The following is a 15,147-nucleotide window of genomic DNA, read 5'->3' on the forward strand; positions in this document are numbered from 1 at the left end:
CATGCGAAAACACACGGAAGACCACGCTCCTGCCCAGAAGGGCGAATTACTGCCCCCAGAGCCCCGAGCACGCTCCCACCTGCAATCTGCTGCTGCCTGACTGCCTGCTGCCCACATGCCCTGCCATTTGCTGCCTGCACGTCAGCCAGGGGTGCAGTTGCTGTGACCACCCCTGCTGGAACTGAAGACTCCCGACTGGGATTCCATCGCTCCACAGCCCAGCCCCAGGACCCAGTTGCCCACCCACTCCTGCCTCTGGGGTTGACATGTCCAGCAGAACACCATCAGGCAGCAATGGCAACCCCCAGCCAAAGAGGCAGAGGGCCACCAGCTTCAGTGCCAGGGAAGTTGGTGTCCTGGTGGAGCAAGCCCTGGGGCAGTATGATGCCCTCTTTGGAAGTTCGTGCGCCGACAATGAAGGACGGACCAGGATCTGGATGAACATCGTGACTGCCATCAACGCGGAGGGGGTGGCAGTCCGCGACTTACATCATGTCAAGAAGCGCTGGGAGGACTTCAGGTCCAGGACCCTCAACAAAGGCAGCGGATGCCGAGGGGCGCCGGGCCAGCTGTCGGACCACCAAATGAGGGTCCTAGAACGCATATGCCCAGCGCTCTACGTCCAGATCCTTGAGAGGCAGACCCGTCTGGAGTCGAGCGGTAAGTGTACATGCAGAGTGATTGGACGCTGTGCGTGTCGTGGTGTGCCAGTAGTGTGCAGCTTGCACATGTGTTATTGTAGGGCCATGTAGGGATGTGTATGAACATGGGCGTGAGGCTGCCACAAGTGTGTCGTCTCATGTGTGAGACACATTGATGGTGTATGTGTTGGTAAGCATGCTGGACAAATGCAGGTGTGGGAGCACACATGTTTGAATTTCTGTGTATGTACATTGGCATGGTTGTGGCATGGATGGTAGTTCCTAATACATGTACCTGCACTGTGTACATGCGCATGTGTGTGTACCTGACAAGTGTGCAACTGTGTTGCAACATGGATGCATGTGACACTGATATGTAGAAGGCTGAATGGCAGATCTGACATGTATGGCGATCTCAACACTGTAACAGTTGGACGAGATGTAGACATGCATGTAAGTGTGGTGGTGTGTCTGCATGTCTACTGCACTCCCTGTGTTTCATGTGATGTCTGGCTCACCTTTGGATGCTCATGCTGTTGTATGTGTATGGATGGTGCTGGCTGTTGTGATATGGCTGTGGAATTGCTCATGTGTGTGGGTTTAAATGACATGTGTGTTGGGGATTGTGATGCCATGTCTGAAGTTTGACACTGCCACTCATGTGCAACTTTCATGCGTGTTTCAGTCCATTGTACAGTGCCCTGATGCCTGTGTCCTATCTCTCCCTGTCTGCAGTGTCAACTGATGAAGAGGGCGGAGAGGGTGCTGTGGAGCACAGTGGCAGGGATCGCATCGCCGGCCGGAGACGCAAGGCCCGGCTCCCCCTCCCAGGTTGTCATCTCGTCAGGGAGTGAGGAGTCTGGTGCCGCGTCCCAGGCTGCAGCTGCCGAGGGTAGGTCCAAGAGGCGGAGTTCGGAGTTGGACTCCTCAGCAGCAGAAGGGGCAGCTGAGACCCCACAGGGTCCGACGGAGGAAGATGGCACGGAGTCATCCAGGTGGGGGGTTTGGTGGAGGAGGAGGCCGGGCAAGGGACAGACACGGGGTCTGGAGGGGGGGATTCCACTGGTGTTAGTGGTGCAGTGCAGGACCAGGGACAGGAGGCAGCACAGGCCACCGCGGAGGTGCCTGTGTCCCCGATCCTGTGACTGCATCATCCTGCACCAGCAGGGATGCCTATGTCCAGACTCGTTTTCAGGGAGGGGATCCGCTTGCAACAACTGGCCTTCCTCTCCCTGCGGACGTGGCTATCGGGACCGGGTTGAGCCTGTCCTGAGTGGGATGGCGTTGCGTCAACGGGGCATGCGAGGTGACCTGCAGTGTTTTCATGAGGACACTGCACGTCATCTCGAATGCCTCGTTGACTGCGTAGACCTACTGGGACAGCTCACCAGGGCCGGATTCCTCCATTTGCTGGACCTTGTTCCGACCCCCTCCTCACCTGAACCCCCTATGCGCCAGTCGTCCTCCATGCCATCTTCCCACCATGTATCACCTGGGTACCCTGTGGAGCTGCCTCTGACCCTGCGGCCAGGCTGGTGGAGGACACATCCCTTCCACAGTCGGGAGTCGGACGTCCAGCAGGGGTGGCCACATCAACAACTGCACCCCAGCCGGAGCAGGATGTGCAGGCAGCAAGAGCCAGGGCACAGGCAGAGGCACAGCAGCAGCAATAAGGTGGGAGCCATGATGGCTCGGGGCCTTCAACATCGGAGGGGCAGACATCGGCCAGAGGGCAGGAGGACCCAGGACTGGAAGTGTCTTCCGTGTGGCAGCGGTTAGGCCATGCTATAGATGCGGAGCGGCAGCGGGCAGAAGAGGCACGGCTCACGATGGTCAGGGCGGAGAACTCCATGCGGAGGGCTCTGAGGCGGGCTGAGTGCCTCGAGGCAATTCACAGGGAGTTGGAGGAGAACATGTTGTCATCCCTACAAACCCTTGGGACCATGGAAGAGGACCGCCTCCATGACAGTGAGCAGGAGTTCGATGATGCCCTGGCCCGGGACATCCAAAAGTGAGCCGTCGGACTAGCCCGCTGCCCTTCTAAATAGTTTTTGGAGTTAGGTTTCCTTTTCGTTTTCCTTTTATTTGTGGTCAATGGACAATGCCACACAAATTTGTATATAGTTATATTTTTAGGTAGTTTGTTAGGTAGGTTTCATTTGTTTGGTTGGGATCATGGACCCTTTACATCCTTGGACAATGGATTGTATATAGTTCCATCATGTATTCATTTTTTTTTGCATTATGGACATGGAGCAATGGATTTATTTTTCCGGACAATGGATTGTAAATAGTTGGACTATGGATAGATTTCTCTTTTTTTTTTATCATGAACATGAAGCAATGGAGATTTTTTTTAACATTTCCTTTGGATTTGCGTTGTTGGAGGGTGACTTTGGACTGTTTTTCTTTTAATTTTTTTTGGATTGGTTATCATTTTCATTCAATCATCTTTTTCACATGCTTTTCATTTCATGTTTCATATTTTGGTATGTTTTCATTTCATTTTTGATTTCATGTACATAATACATTTTCATTTTTTAGTTCCATGTGTGGGATTCGCTCATTGGGTTGATGCATGTGAAAATGTGGGTTTACACAAGCAATGCCAACCAGTGTATGTGTGTGACGGACATGTGTTGATGTACATAGTTGACTTTTGGTTTGTGTCATGAGATCGCCATTTCACTGCTGGGGGGTGGGGGTGCAGGGGGACATGAGTGGGACATGAGTGGGGGCCTGCTGGCAGGTGCCCCACAGTGCTGGGGGGTGGGGGTGCAAGGGGACATGAGTGGGACATGAGTGGGGGCCTGCTGGCAGGTGCCCTGCACTGCTTGGGGGTGGGGGTGCAGGGGGACATGAGTGGGGGCCTGCTGGCAGGTGCCCTGCACTACTGGGGGTGGGGGTGCAGAGGAACATGAGTGCGACATGAGTGGGGGCCTGCTGGCAGGTGCCCCACAGCGCTGGGGGGTGGGGGTGCAGGGGGACATGAGTGGGGGCCTGCTGGCAGGTGCCATGCACTGCTGGGGGGTGGGGGTGCAGGGGGACATGAGTGGGACATGAGTGGGTGACTGCTGGCAGGTGCCCCTCATTGCTGGGGGGTGGGGGTGCAGGGGGACATGAGTGGGACATGAGTGGGGGCCTGCTGGCAGGTGCCCCTCAGTGCTGGGGGTTGGGGGTCCAAGGGGACATGATTGGGACATGAGTGGGGGCCTGGTGGCAGGTGCCCCACAGTACTGGGGGGTGGGGGTACAAGGGGACATGAGTGGGACATGAGTGGGGGCCTGCTGGCAGGTGCCCTGCACTGCTGGTGGGTGGGGGTGCAGGGAGAAATGAGTGGGGGCCTGCTGGCAGGTGCCCTGCACTGCTGGGGCGTGGGGATGCAGGGGACATGATTGGGACATGATTGGGGGCCTGCTGGCAGGTGCCCCTCAGTGCTGGGGGGTGGGGGTGCAGGGAAACATGAGTGGGACATGAGTGGAGGCCTGCTGGCAGGTTCCCTGCACTGCTGGGCGGTGGGGGTGCAGGGGGACATGAGTGGGGGCCTGCTGGCAGGTGCCCTGCACTGCTGGGGGGTGGGGGTGCAGGGGGACATGAGTGGGTCCTGCTGGCAGGTGCCCATCAGTGCTGGGGGGTGGGGGTGCAGGGGGACATGAGTGGGACATGAGTGGGGGCCTGCCGGCAAGTGCGCCTCAGTGCTGGGGGGTGGGGGTGCAGGGGGACATGAGTGGGGGCCTGCTGGCAGGTGCCCCTCAGTGCTGGGGGTTGGGGGTGCAGGGGGAAATGAGTGGGACATGAGTGGGGCCTGGTGGCAGGTGCCCCACAGTGCTGGGGGTGGGAGTGCAAGGGGACATGAGTGGGACATGAGTGGGGGCCTGCTGGCAGGTGCCCTGCACTGTGGGTGGGGGTGCAGGGGGACATGCGTGGGGGCCTGCTGGCAGGTGCCCTGCACTGCTGGGGGTGTGGGTGCAGGGGGACATGAGTGGGGGCCTGCTGGCAGATGCCCCACAGTGCTGGGGGTGGGGGTGCAGGGGGACATGAGTGGGACATGAGTGGGGGCCTGCTGTCAGGTGCCCTGCACTGCTGGGGGGTGGGGGTGCAGGGGGACATGAGTGGGGGCCTGCTGGCAGGTGCCCTGCATTGCTAGGGGGTGGGGGTGCAACAGGACATGAGTGGGGGCCTGCTGGCAGGTGCCCCTTAGTGATGGGGGGGTGGGGGTGCAGGGGGACATGAATGGGACATGAGTGGGGGCCTGCTGGCAGGTGCCCCACAGTGCTGGGGGGTGGGGGTGCAAGGGGACATGAGTGGGACATGAGTGGGGGCCTGCTGGCAGGTGCCCTGCACTGATGGCGGGTGGGGGTGCAGGGGGACATGCGTGGGGGCCTGCTGGCAGGTGCCCTGCACTGCTGGGGGTGTGGGTGCAGGGGGACATGAGTGGGGGCCTGCTGGCAGATGCCCCACAGTGCTGGGGGTGGGGATGCAAGGGGACATGAGTGGGGGCCTGCTGGCAGGTGCCCCTCAGTGCTGGGGGGTGGGGGTGGGGGTGCACATTTTCACATGCATCAACCCAATGAGCGAATCCCACACATGGAACTAAAAAATGAAAATGTATTATGTACATGAAATCAAAAATGAAATGAAAGCATACCAAAATATGAAACATGAAATGAAAAGCATGTGAAAAAAATGATTGAATGAAAATGACAACCAATCCAAAAAAATGTAAAAGAAAAACAGTCCAAAGTCACCCTCCAACAACGCAAATCCAAAGGAAATGTAAAAAAAAATCTCCATTGCTTCATGTTTATAATAAAAAAAAAAGAGAAATCAATCCATAGTCCAACTATTTACAATCCATTGACCGGAAAAAATAAATCCATTGCTCCATGTCCATAATGCAAAAAACCCCAAAAATGAATACATGATGAAACTATATACAATCCATTGTCCAAGGATGTAAAGGGTCCATGATCCCAACCAAACAAATGAAACCTACCTAACAAACTACCTAAAAATATAACTATATACAAATTTGTGTGGCATTTTCCATTGACCACAAATAAAAGGAAAAAAAAAAGGAAACCTAACTCTAGAAACTATTTACAAGGGCAGCGGGCTAGTCCGACGGCTCACTTTTGGATGTACCGGGTCAGGGCATCATCAAACTCCTGCTCAGTGTCCTGGAGGCGGCCCTCTTCCATGGCCCCGAGGGTTCGTAGCGACGACGACATGTTCTCCTCCAACTCCCTGCAAATTGCCTCGAGGCACTCGGCCCGCTTCAGGGCCCTCCGCATGGAGTTCTCCGCCCTGACCATCGTGAGCCGTGCCTCTTATGCCCGCTGTCGCTCCGCATCTATAGCATGGCTTAACCGCTGCCACACGGAAGACACTTCCAGTCCTCGGTCCTCCTGCCCTCTGGCCGATGCCTGTCCCTCCAATGCTGATGGCCCAGAGCCATCATTGCTCCCACCTAGAGCCTGCTCCTGCTGCTGCTGTCCATGTGCCGTGTCTGATGGTGCCTGCACATCCTCAATCAGCTGGTCTCCAGTTGTGGTGTCCACCCCTGCTGTGCCACCGACTCCCGACTGTGGCAGGGATGTGAGCTCCACCAAGCTAGCTGTGTTCGTTGGGCCAGGTCCACAGGTGGTCCTGGTGGAATCTGGGCTGGAAGACGGTGTGGAGAATGACTGGCGCATAGTCTCCACAGAAGAGGAGAGGTACGCCAGAGTGCGCGACACATGTAGGAACTCACCAACCAGGGCCCCTCCCAGCAGTGCCACGTCACGACGCTGCTCTCCGTGATGGCTTGCGTTCTCCACCCAGGAAGAACGCACGACATCACGAATGACACGCATGCGCAATGCGACACCAACCAGGACGGAGCCCATACGTTCGTGGGACCCCTCATCCGCAGGTAGTGGAGAGGCAGATGGCATGGCACTCTCCCTTACCTGCAGACGGGCCTGGGACCGGGCCTCCCTGCTGGTGCATGGTGGTGCAGTCACAGTGTCAGGGACAGCGACATGCACAGCCTCCTCTCTGGTGACCTGTGCTGCCTCCTGACCCTGGCCCTGGCTTGCACCACTTGCACCAGTGGTACTACCCCACCAGCCCCCATGTGCGGCTCAGTAGCGGGCTCCTCCTCCTCTGTGGAGACGACCAACTTGGATGTCTCCACACCGTCTTCCGCCATTGGAAGCCCCTGTGTGGCAGACGCAGCACCAGCCCCCTCGCTCCCGGATGATGGTAATTCCTGGGAGGGTGGCTGGGCCTTGTGTCACCGCCCACTGGAGGCATCCCCGCCGCTTGGCTCCATAGCGCTGTCTCCGCCCTCTTCTTCACTTGACACTGCGTAGAGGGAGACATCGAACACAAGCATCAGGGTACAGTACAAAATACCCTAGACAGGAAGCAATAACACATGAGTGGCACTGTCAAATGTCACTTCCATCCTGTCCTTCCACAACACATGGGTGAATGCACACAACACACATGCAGAAACAGTCCTGGCGCCTGCAATCAACATCAACATCCATGTAGAAGGGCCCCTGTAAACCAAGATGTTGCCTTCAAAGTCACATTCATCCATGGCGTTTCAAAGTCACACACACACTTCTCAGGCACACACACACACACACACACACATGTGCACCATACATGTACATGACATCAGCACCCATTCCTCACCCCCCCCTTCATGTCCAGGAACAGAGACAGCCATGCTTTCATGTGTGCATTCCGCATAGAGCTCCCCATGTTGCATTGAAACACATGCACCAACCATGTGGTTCACATATAACTGGTCTCACATGCATGACCATGATGTCCCTGCACACACACATCCATACATGGCCTATGTCACACATACAGGCAAGCATCAGACTACCAGCACACTGCAACATGCCCTGTCTCACACAGCAATGCTTGGCCACTTACCGCTCAACTCCAGACGGGTCTGCCTCTGAAGGATCTGGGCATGGAGCACTGGGCCTACGCGTTCCAGGACCCTCATCTGGATGTTACTCATGCATGCCCTGCCCCCCTGCGTGAGGTGCCGGGCCTTGTGGAGGGTCCTGGACCTGAAGTCCTCCCAGCGCTTTTTGACGTGCTTGATGTAGCGGGTTGCCACCCCCTCCGCGTTGATGGCAACCACTACGTCATCCCAGATCCTCTCCCGTCCTTCCTTGTTTGTGCGTGATGTTCCGAAGAGGGCATCATAATGCCCCAGGACATGCTCCACCAGGACACCAACTTCGGTGGCAGTGAAGCTGGTGGCCCTCTGCCTCTCTGGCTGGGGGTTGCCAGTGGTGCCATATGGAGATGTGCCCGACATGGCAACCCCAGAGGCAGGAGTGGGTGAGCAACTGGGTCCTGGGGCTGGGCTGTGGAGCGATGGTAACCCAGATCGAAGTCTTCTGTTCCAGCAGGGGTGGACACAGCAAATGGACCCCTGCAGATGGCTGATGTGCAGGCACCAAATAGCAGGGCACATGAGCAGCAGACAGTCAGGCAGCAGCAAATGGCAGGTGGGAGCGTGCTCGGGGCTCTGGGGGGAAGGAAAATGGCCTTCAGGGCAGGAGGGTGGTCTTCCGTGTGTGTATGTGTGGCCAGCTTGATACGGAGTGATTTGGCACGTGAAAAAATTGTACGTCAGCGTGTAATTCGAGGAAAGGCCCATAGCGCGTAAGCGGGTCAGCACAAGTATGCGATTTCATTGGACCAAAGGCCGTTAGCGTGTAAGCGCGTCTGTGACGTATCGCGCACGGGTGTTGCCCATTCGCGTGTAAAACTTCACGCAAACCCCAGGAATACACGTACCCCACTCGCACAGGGCCCTTTCACGTGTAAAACTTCACGCGAACCCCAGGAATACACGTACCCCACTCGCACAGGGCCCTTTCACGTGTAAAACTTCACACGAACCCCAGGAATACACGTACCCCACTCGCACAGGGCCCTTTCGCGTGTAAAACTTCACACGAACCCCAGGAATACACGTACCCCACTCGCACAGGCCCTTTCGCATGTGAAACTTCCCGTACACCCCCGTAATACACGTACCCTGCTGAAATCGCATGTGAGACTTCCTGCGAACCCCAGTTATACACGTACCCCACTCGCACAGGCCCTTTCGTGTGTGAAACTTCCCGCGAACCCCGTAATACACCTACCCTGCTCCAATCGCATGTGAAACTTCCCGCAAACCCCAGTAATACACGTACCCCACTCGCACAGGGCCTATCACGTGTGAAACTTCCTGCGAACCCTAGTAATACACATACCCCACTGGCACAGGCCCTTTCGTGTGTGAAACCTCCTGCGAACCCTAGTAATACACATACCCCACTCGCACAGGCCCTTTCGCATGTGAAACTTCCCGCGAACCCCGTAATACACATACCCTGCTCCAATCGCATGTGAAACTTCCCGCGAACCCCAGTAATACACGTACCCCGCTCGCACAGGGCCTATCGCGTGTGAAACTTTCTGCGAACCCCAGTAATACACGTACCCCACTCGCACAGGGCTAATCGCATGTTAAACTTCCCGCGAACCCCAGTAATACACGTACCCCACTCGCACAGGGCCAATCGCGTGTGAAACTTCCCGCGAACCCCAGTAATACACGTACCCCACTCGCACAGGGCCAATCGCGTGTGAAACTTCCAGCGAACCCCAGTAATACACGTACCCCACTCGCACAGTGCCAATCGCATGTGAAACTTCCCGCGAACCCCAGTAATACACGTTCCCCGCTTGCCGTGCTGGTACAGGGTTAGCGCAGCCCTTTGCGCTGGATTGGGGATTTTGATGGCTTTTCCCTGCGTGAGGGGCGTTCTTGGGCGCGTAACTGGCGCTGCTACAGGGTTGCTGCGCCACTGTGAGCCACGGCTGGTTTTGGTAGCTAAAATCCATGAATACACTGTGCACGGAAATGGATTTTAGCACACGCGGCTGGCGCAGAGATTCGCACGCGCACACTGTGCGCCAGCCGCGTGCGCCACTTGTGCGCTAAATTCTATGAATTACCCCCTTAATGGTCCAATTGACTTGAAAGCTTGCAGACACTTTGAAATGAATGCCTGCGTTCTGAATGTGGTAACGGCATTACCGTTTAGCAGTACTTATAGACTAAATACTGTGAAACTAGTGATGACACCCCAGTTTCCTCTCTGCTACAGGAAATGGCATTATGTGAATGGTGACTGTGAAGAGGATCCTGGCTTGACGTTTGATGGTGACTCTGACGGTGTGTGCTGGAAAATTGACCTAGGAAGTTGTGGTGATTACAAAGTAGATTGCCACTCTATCTGCAGATAGTGAATGACCCATGAATCGTCCCAGTAGCCTGGATCCGAATTCACTCTCCTCCCAACCTTCACGTTTTGTCATCAAGGAATATCACATGTATTTGTGTTATTTTATCCGAAAGTGTACTGTAAAGAAGAAATAAACTGGTCTGCCATAAACATCATTGAATATTAGTGGTGTGGGCTACTTGCAATCCTACCCTCTTCAGGCATGTTTCTTAAGAGAATCCCCGATGTGTGCCAGTTTCAACGATCACAAAGAATAACATATTTGCACGGCAGATGCTGCATGTATGCTTTTTTTATTATAGGAACAGCATTAGCATGTTTTAGCTACGACGGGATCTTTCGAATCACAAAAGGTAAATATTTGTATTATTTATTAAACCATTTGGAATAGGGTTTACATGTCTTGCTCTATCTGTGTACTTTTTGTGAAAGGGGTTTTGAATGCAAAGATGTCCAAAGGGTGCTCTTCTAAAAAAATCGAGGCATGAAACGAGATTTGGGCTGCACCTGAACTCGGTGCTTTAAACTCTAGGAGTAATCCCCAGGATCAAATAAGTGTAGGTCTCCCTAACTCCAATATGCTGATATTTTTGAAAGGTAAGGTAATCAGAGACAATTCTGCTAATCCAACCTTATGAATGCTAATATGAATTATTCTGTTATTGATTACCATCCCTATGAAGGAATTCTGGGGACATACATCTTTTCCGTATTCCCAGGAAGCAGCATTGATGATGTCGCCCTTGTTTGCAAACTGAAATGAATGAGTATTACCTCTTAAGTGACACAACAATTGTTTGGTTATTTCACACATATTTAGCTCTGGATAAATGAGCTGATTGTTTCCTTGAGAACATTTGTCATGATTTACATATAGATATAACAGGTGAATGCCCTGTGGAAGCCTTTTGGAAGTACCATTGGTAGCTTAATACGAATATCAGGAGTTTTGAAATAGCATGTGCACTGAATATTAATGGTATGATCATGAAGTAAAACATCAAGTGTTATGCCCAGATTTTTGGCAGCTTCACATTTAAGATTTTAAAAGGAAAGCTATAAGCCGGTTATTAAAATGTTTAGAAAAAATGCAATTTCAATAGCTAATATGACATTTAAAAATATTTTCATGTCAAAAGAATGTTAGCGAGTTCTAGAAATTGTTCACAAAAGCTCTTAGGCATGTACTTCCAAAAAGAGCGAACTCTGTATCCAAAAAGACTGGGAACACCATTGTGCAGATCGATATAAAGATCATATAGGTAGTTTTTATACTGTTGATAGCACAGGGAACATGACATTGCCGTGCAAACCCACTTTGAAACAGTTAAATGTCTAATGTCTAGAACATCTTTCTTTTGCATACGGTTCTGATGGACTTTCCATGCGTTTAATCCATTAACATATTGTTATTTGGTCACGAATGTTACACCCATTGTTCTTTACATGTATCAACAGGTGTTCCATTCCAGAAAGCTGTCAAGGAAGTATCAATGTAAGACATTCCAATACAGATTGCAGAAGTGGACTGGGCAATTAGCCCTCCATCATCCTATTTGATTCTTGTGAAAACACCTGTACTTGTTATATACTTGAGAAGTGGGGTGATTCAAAATCATGAACTGCTATTGAACAATCCCATTTTTGAAGGATATTTGTCTAGCATTGAAGAATACAGTATACACATGTTGTGCAAACTATAACTCTAAGTTCAATTGCATTTTTATTGAGGCATCCAACACCTTTTACTGGCTATGCAAAAGCTGTCTCTGGTTAAAAAAAAAAGTCCAGGCTAATTGCTTCATAACATTATTTTAATGCATTCCATGACCTGGATCAGAGTCAGGATATTCCGTTCAACTAAAAGTTAAAATTAACACGATAACAGCTGACTAGAGGGCTATGGGCCTCGTTGCGGGTCAGGCAGTAACCGTGCCGGTGATACCGGCGGGTTGCCGCCAGACCCGTAATGATTTACTGACACCTGACTTCCCAGTGGATTACAACAGCAGCGGCACAGAAACTCTGGCGACGATAAATTGTAAGTCCCCACTAGGACTCTAAGGGAGTGGGGAGCATGGAAGCACCGGCACCATTATAACGGTGCAGTGAAGACTCTGCAGGTGGATGCCGTTCCGCCCGGCAGGTCTGACCTGCCGGGAGGTACAGCACCCTTTTGCAGAGTTGTAGTGTGTCGGTCTGGGAACAACGGTGCAGTAAGATTACTGGCACCGTTGTTTCCAGACCAGCACACTTGGGATGAGGCCCATTTATCTTAACTTCTGTACATTTTTCTATCTGTTTAACATATGCAGCTGACGTTCCCGAGAAAGCTAGATGTTCCCCATATGCATTTGCTAATAAACCTACTTAGGTATTGTTAAATGCAGGTCATTCTGTTATCCTTAACCGGACAGCTAATAGACTTCAAAGAATGATATGTCTGTTTTGGGTCAACTGCATGATTACATTGAAGAAAATAAACTTTGAAAAAACAAAAAGAATCATATTTTCTAAGCAATCATAGCGTCCTTCATTTTCTTAGTACTGCTCCTCTATAAAAGTTGACCAAGTTTATGAATACAATCTAAAGATATTCCTGTGCATTTGTAGGTCCACTCCCATTGATGCTTTGATATTAAGGCTAGGTCATAACAGAGTTATCTATTAGGGAGCTATAGGGATCTTGAGAGCATGGGAACTTTTGCAGCTGGCTGAACCTGACTTCCTCAGATACTGGGGGGTCATTTTCTAAGCCTCAGACTGTAAATGTTGGTTTGTTAAAGCCAGCAATACAAGAAAGGTGATAGCTGGAAGGTGGGGGGCAAGGTGGTGTGGGCTCTCCTATTTTACTCTGAGACTTCTCCTGTCAACCTACCAGCAGCCATCTGCTTAGCAAAGTGAACATGACAATCTCATTTACGGATCACAGCATTGTCTGTGCCAGAGCAGGGATGTGCCCAATGAGAGCAATGGTCATAATACATGCCATGGCACGTGATGTGGTGGTCCGAGGTGTATCTGTGGACCCAGACAAGTTTATCTATGGCATAACAGTACTCAGGGAAGCAGTGCCACAGATTGTTAAGGCCTGCTGGAGGGTGCCCACCGATTTCATTTTTCACCCTGTAATGTCCCCAGAATTAGTGGTAGGTGCAATCTTGTCTCTAGACTTTCAAGGGTTAATGGCATCTGCAAAAAGAGTGGTTGTCCTTGGAACAGAGAGGCAAGGGTGCAAATTGTGTACTGTGCTGAACATTGATCCCACCGTACCCTCCGAGAAGTAACAGATGCAGAACCTTTTGAAAACAATGACAATGACGGAGAGATAATATCACAGATATGCATCCTATGTGAAATCTTGGTGCAGTACAGAAGAATGCAGTGCCCCTAATGACTGTCGCTGCACCACCTCCCTTCACTGTATCAGACTTGGAATATGTGTCTGCAAGTTGTGGAGGACCAACACACATAATGTAGGGCTTCTACAGGAAGTTACCCCATTACACATTAAACTAAAGGTTGGAGCAGTTTTACCCTGAGTGAAACAGTACCCACTTAATCAACTGATAATAGTACTCTCCACTTCACCATGCAAAACTGCAATATACCCTGTCAAAAAGGCAATGGAGGGCAATTGGAGAATGATGCAGGATTTACGCCCTCTAAATTATGTATTACAGAAATAATTTCCTGTAGTTCCAAATCCGGCCAGCATTTTGTGTAGTATTCTCAAAGAAGCACCCCACTCCACAGTTGTCGATTTCAAAATCACATTCTTTTCCATTCCTTTACATCCTGACTCAGAATACCTCACTGCCTTTACCCAATGGTGGAAAGCACTACAAACACACTTGTTTGCCCCAAGGTTACTGTGAACGTCCAAGCATCTTCAACAGAATACTACACACCAACGTAGGTAACATTCAAGTGCTCAGCACGGTAATCGAGTACGGGGACGACTTGTTTGTTTGCAGTGGAAGTGAGCAGGACTGCCAAAGGGATTCCATTTCTCTCCTACTACTTTTGGCTTGCAAGGGTTACAAGGTCGACAGGGCTAAATTCCAGTATGGCCAACTGGAGGTACTTACTTGGGCCAGTTGGTATCAGCAAACAGCGAAAGAATAGTACCAGACAGGGTGGCATCCGTGCATGCCACGCCCAGACCTGTGACAGTGAAGGAGATGCAAAAGTTCCTAGGGTTGTGCAGTTACTTCAGAGCATGGATTCTAGACTATGCTGCGTACACGAGGCCAAGCCTACAGGGTTGTAAGGAGGCACAGAAAGGCAATTACAAACTTGAGTAGACAGCAGGCATGGTACAAAGTTTAAATTACTTGAAAGAAGCGATATTGACAGCCCCAGTCCTTGCCACCCCAGAAAATACACAATAATTCTACATATTCTCACACTTCAAACGGCACACTGATGATTGCTGTGCTGACCCAGAAAAGCACAATGGGCCACAATCCCATGGCCTACTACAGCGGTACACTCGATTCAGTTATGCAAGGTCAGTTTGCATGAGAACAAGCGCTTGCGGCAGCTGGCTATGCAATTGGAAAAAGTTCCACAATTGTGATGGGATGTTCATTGACTATGTACATGGAACATTCAGTATTCACCATCTTAGAGGGATCGAAATCCACCCTGACCATACAAAGAGCATCAGCATACAAGATTATCATCTCAAATCCAAACATCCATGTTGTGGGTTTCAAAACTGTAAAGCCCACTACGTTCCTAACAGAAGTATGTACAGATGAAGACTTGCCACTACACGACTGTGCCACCTATGAAGGGGAAGAATATGACATCCCAAAGCAAAGTATAGCCCATTTGGGTGGCAGTACTCTTTGTTAATGGTTCAGCGACCTTTGACCAGGACAAAGGCATATGGGCGCAGTAGTGGTGCCCCTCAACAAACGAGAATATGAAACACAAGTGATGAAGAGATTATTCTTGTACTATTCAGCACAAGTGGCACAGCGTGTGCCAATTTATTCTGACTCGGCATACTTCACTACAACAGTGCATGCCGGGTTGTGACGATGGAAGAGAAGAGGTTTCCGGAGAGCGGAAGGTTCCCCAGTACAACACACTGCATTGCTAGATACATCTCCTTTTAATCTGCAGCTGAACCTACCTTGCTCCTCGACATTCAATGTATACTGAGTACACACCCC

The sequence above is a fragment of the Ambystoma mexicanum genome, chromosome 11 (assembly GCF_040938575.1).
Source record: "Ambystoma mexicanum isolate Mex_15411 chromosome 11, UKY_AmexF1_1, whole genome shotgun sequence".
NCBI lineage: Eukaryota > Metazoa > Chordata > Amphibia > Caudata > Ambystomatidae > Ambystoma > Ambystoma mexicanum.